Raw genomic sequence first — 5,811 nt, 5'->3', positions numbered from 1 at the left:
CCGTCTGTGTTTGTTTGTGTTCTTGCCCCGAATGTCCGTGTGGTTCTGGGTCAGCTGACATGGGACGGAAATACACAAATCATTACAAAAACACACGACAGTGGAATAAGAGGGGAAATTTTAATAACATCATGAATATTGAGTATCAAAATGGAAACATGATATAAAAAAAAACAATTAACATATAATTACAGTAATTAATAAAAAATTATATTATTATTACATATTATATTATAAATATTATATTTATAACAATTATTAAAAATACCAATAATTCTAACATTTTTTTTTTTACTGAATGTGATGTTGGTTTGAGCTCCTAGTAATTAAATCAATACAAACTAGCAGTTAAATGCTTTTTATAGCTGCCCGGTCACGTTAGTCCTCAAAAAAGTCACATACACAATAGAAATAATTGTAAAAAATTTAAAGTAAAGATAGAAACAGAAAAAAAATAGAGAGTATAAAGTGAATACAATGTTCGTGATGTGCTATATATATATATATATATATACAGTGTATCACAAAAGTGAGTACACCCCTCACATTTCTGCAAATATTTTATTATATCTTTTCATGGGACAACACTATAGAAATGAAACTTGGATATAACTTAGAGTAGTCAGTGTACAACTTGTATAGCAGTGTAGATTTACTGTCTTCTGAAAATAACTCAACACACAGCCATTAATGTCTAAATGGCTGGCAACATAAGTGAGTACACCCCACAGTGAACATGTCCAAATTGTGCCCAAAGTGTCAATATTTTGTGTGACCACCATTATTATCCAGCACTGCCTTAACCCTCCTGGGCATGGAATTCACCAGAGCTGCACAGGTTGCTACTGGAATCCTCTTCCACTCCTCCATGATGACATCACGGAGCTGGTGGATGTTAGACACCTTGGACTCCTCCACCTTCCACTTGAGGATGCGCCACAGGTGCTCAATTGGGTTTAGTCCATCACCTTTACCTTCAGCTTCCTCAGCAAGGCAGTTGTCATCTTGGAGGTTGTGTTTGGGGTCGTTATCCTGTTGGAAAACTGCCATGAGGCCCAGTTTTCGAAGGGAGGGGATCATGCTCTGTTTCAGAATGTCACAGTACATGTTGGAATTCATGTTTCCCTCAATGAACTGCAGCTCCCCAGTGCCAGCAACACTCATGCAGCCCAAGACCATGATGCTACCACCACCATGCTTGACTGTAGGCAAGATACAGTTGTCTTGGTACTTCTCACCAGGGCGCCGCCACACATGCTGGACACCATCTGAGCCAAACAAGTTTATCTTGGTCTCGTCAGACCACAGGGCATTCCAGTAATCCATGTTCTTGGACTGCTTGTCTTCAGCAAACCGTTTGCGGGCTTTCTTGTGCGTCAGCTTCCTTCTGGGATGACGACCATGCAGACCGAGTTGATGCAGTGTGCGGCGTATGGTCTGAGCACTGACAGGCTGACCTCCCACGTCTTCAACCTCTGCAGCAATGCTGGCAGCACTCATGTGTCTATTTTTTAAAGCCAACCTCTGGATATGACGCCGAACACGTGGACTCAACTTCTTTGGTCGACCCTGGCGAAGCCTGTTCCGAGTGGAACCTGTCCTGGAAAACCGCTGTATGACCTTGGCCACCATGCTGTAGCTCAGTTTCAGGGTGTTAGCAATCTTCTTATAGCCCAGGCCATCTTTGTGGAGAGCAACAATTCTATTTCTCACATCCTCAGAGAGTTCTTTGCCATGAGGTGCCATGTTGAATATCCAGTGGCCAGTATGAGAGAATTGTACCCAAAACACCAAATTTAACAGCCCTGCTCCCCATTTACACCTGGGACCTTGACACATGACACCAGGGAGGGACAACGACACATTTGGGCACAATTTGGACATGTTCACTGTGGGGTGTACTCACTTATGTTGCCAGCTATTTAGACATTAATGGCTGTGTGTTGAGTTATTTTCAGAAGACAGTAAATCTACACTGCTATACAAGTTGTACACTGACTACTCTAAGTTATATCCAAGTTTCATGTCTATAGTGTTGTCCCATGAAAAGATATAATGAAATATTTGCAGAAATGTGAGGGGTGTACTCACTTTTGTGATACACTGTATATATAGTGGTACCTTAAAACTCGACGTCTGTTGGTTCCGGAAGTGGATGTTGATTTGACTTATACACTAAAAATAACACTAATATAATATAAAAACACTGAAATAAAAAGCTGATTTCTCAGAAGCTTGAGCTGTAACACAAGTTTAAAAGTGAAACAGGGAGAAGAATCCAGATAAACACAGAAACATGTGGAGCTGTAATGCTGGATCTGACGCTTATTCCACACCAATGTAGATTCAGCTCATATTCACACTTTGATGAGGTTTTATTGCACCGCTCAAGCCGAGCGCTGAACAAAGCGGCTGGTTGTTGTTAATTTGAAATTAAATAAATACAATTTTAAAAAACAAAGTGAACACATTGAGTTTAAGGGAACAAATTTCTTAACGAAGGGCGCTGAGTTTCAAAGATTTTGAGTTTAGGGGACGTTAAGTTACAAGGTACCACTGAAGATCCTGGGTTCAATTCCCAGGTGGGGCGGTCCGGGTCCTTTGTGTGTGGAGTTGCATGTTCTCACCGTGTCTGTGTGGGTTTCCTCCGGGAGCTTCGGTTTCCTCCCACAGTACAAGGACGTGCAAGTGAGGTGAAATGGAGATACTAAATTGTCCCTGACTGATATACCTTTCCAGAAAGGACGGAGACTGTTATGGTGGCAGGAAAGCAGCTCCATGCTAATGAGCACGTTCCATGTCCGGGGAGTGAATACTTTTTAAGACACGAGATCAAAAAGCAGACAGAATTTAGGAAACGTGCCCCCTCATTACCTCTCTGTCATTATGAGGACCTGCTGACAAGGACCAGCAGCTTCTGCACAGCGCCGTGGCTTATTAACGTAGCGAAAACAAACGATCTACGCTGGCCGACCTGAAGCTTGTGGGGTGGAATGACCTCATTACCGAAAATAAATAATAAAACTCTAAAAACGCTCCCCAGTCCTCGCAGGTCTGGTCTGGAGACTTCAGGTGGTTCCTTGAGGTTTGTTCTTTGGTCCAGCAGTCTGACTGGGTTCTCTCGCCTCTAAATCGCCGCCGGCTCAGGATTAGCGGAGCGTCCGCGAGATCATCCGTTGGCAGCGCCGTTCGCTTGTCGACGCGTCCCGTGATTCTACAGAACCAGAGGCTGGAGAGAACAAAAGGAAGAGACGACGGATCCCAGACCTCCTCAGACATGTGGAACCGGTTTTCTGCCAACAGCCTTTCAGAAGCTGGTGGACGGGTCGACAGATTTGGACGCGGATCAAGAACGATCCGTCAGGAGCCCGGCGACCACAGATTAATCCAATGTAGGAACCCGCGATCGGCCCCTCGGTGGAAAATTGGCGTGACCGAGTCGGGATTGTTGAGTCGATCGTCTCGACTTCTTGCTGGCGTCTCACTAAAGTGCGGCCGTACCTACAGTAAAGGTCGAAAGTTTACATACACCACATGGACTGGATTTCAGAATACAATAGAATTCTATGGTTAAGGTCAAAAGTAACACAGCACCCCCTTTCTGACCCCCTCGCTTACTAAAAACTTTCATCTAAGTGAATGCAGCAAGGCTGGATTACAGAATAAAATAGAATAGAAAAGGATAGACAATAGAATTGCACAGAATAAAACAGAACAGCAATGCTATATTCTGTTAGTGGAAGTATAAAGTAGAACATAGAACATAATAGAATAGCATGGAATAGTTAAGGTCAAAGGTAATTCGAAGCTCCCTTTCTGCCTCCCTCGCTTACTTAAAGATTAGAATTGTACAGTATAAAGTGTAATATAATAGAACAGAATAGAAAAGCATAGAATAGGAATAGTAGTGTAGAAATAGTAGAGTAGGAAAGTATAGAGTAGAATAGAATAGAAAAGTTTACATATTGGCTGGATTTCAGAATAGGATAAAACAAAATAAAATATTGTTCTATTATTTAGTTAAGGCTTACTCAAATTTAATTGGTCAGCCAATTTATCTTTATAATAAAATTTAATATTAGTGAACACAGCCAGGCTGGATTTCAGAATAGAATTGAATAGAACAAAACAGAAGAGTATAGAAAAGAGAATTGTGTAGAGTAGAACAGAAAAGAATAGGGTAGGAGAGTATAGAGTATAAAATAATAGAATCGAACAGAATAGAATAGCATAGAAAAGGGAAGAGTATAGAATAGAAGGAAATTAAATAGAACAGAGTAGAATAGAATAGAAACGTTTACATACACCACATGAACAAAAGTATTGGCTGGATTTCAGAACAGAATAGAATAGAAACATACTTTATTCTATAGTTAAGATCAACAGTAATACAGTGCGCCCCTTCTGACCCCCTCAATTTATCTTTATAATATAATTTAATTTAATAATTTAATAGAAAAGAATAGAAAATAAAATTGTATAGAGTAGAATAGAACATAGAATAAAGAAGTATAGAGTACAACATCATACAACAGAATAGCATAGAATAGAGTAGGACAGAATAGAAACGTTTACATACACTACATGAACAAAAGTATTGGCTGGATTTCAGAATAAAATCGAATAGAATAGAATAGAATAGAATAGAATAGAATAGAATAGGAGTTCTATTATTTAATTAAGGTCAAAGTAATACTGCGCCCCCTTTCTGACCCCCTCGCTTACTCAAATTTATCTGGTCGGCCAATTTATCTTTATAATATAATTTCATTTTAGTGAACTTAGCCAGGCTGGATTTTAGAATAGAGTAGAATTGTATAGAGTAGAAGAGAAGAGAACAGAAGAGAATGAAATGTGGCCCAGAAAATATAAACCAGCCATCGCGAATCCTATGACAGGATGTCCCACCAGCCCGTAACTTCACATGTCTGGACGTTCCTTAGGAACGTGTTCCTCTCGGCTCTGTACGTTCCTCAGGAACATGTTTCTCTAATTTCTGGATGTTCCTTAGAAACATGTTCCACTCAGCTCTGGACATTCCTCAGGAACATGTTCCTCTCGGCTCTGGACGTTCCTCAGGAACATGTTCCTCTAAGTTCTGGACGTTCCTCAGAAACATGTTCCTCTCAGCTCTGGACGTTCCTCAGGAACATGTTCCTCTCAGCTCTGGATGTTCCTCTCAGCTCTGGACGTTCCTCAGGAATGTGTTCCTCTCAGCTCTGGACGTTCCTCAGGAACATGATCATCTCAGCTCTGGACGTTCAGGAACATGTTACTCTCAGCTTTGGACGTTCCTCAGGAACATGTTCCTCTCGGCTCTGGACATTCCTCAGGAACATGTTCCTCTCAGCTCTGGATGTTCCTCAGGAATGTGTTCCTCTCAGCTCTGGACGTTCCTCAGGCACGTGTTCCTTTCAGCTCTGGATGTTCCTCAGGCACGTGTTCCTCTCAGCTCTGGACGTTCCTCAGGAACATGTTCCTCTAAGTTCTGGACGTTCCTCAGGAATGTGTTCCTCTCAGCTCTGGACGTTGCTCTTAGCACACGCGGCTCTAATGACTTTTTCACTCAAGTGCTGCCTGATGGAGTCGGACGGGAGGGTTTGTGCTCTCGACCCCAGCCGGCCTCTTTCCTTTCCGCCGGCCGCTGAATGACAGAGGGGCTTAAATGACCCGTCTGGGGAGCGCGGAGGAACGAGCGACCGTGCGCGCCCATCAAGATAAGGAATTAACCCGGACACTCTGAAACCCGCGCCGCGCCACATCACAACCAAATCAGACGTTCTGGAACAGTTTCAAATGCCAACGGTAACA

This window comes from Trichomycterus rosablanca, chromosome 4 (genome assembly GCF_030014385.1).
Source record: "Trichomycterus rosablanca isolate fTriRos1 chromosome 4, fTriRos1.hap1, whole genome shotgun sequence".
Taxonomy (NCBI): Eukaryota; Metazoa; Chordata; class Actinopteri; order Siluriformes; family Trichomycteridae; genus Trichomycterus; species Trichomycterus rosablanca.
This window is presented reverse-complemented; position numbering follows the sequence as displayed.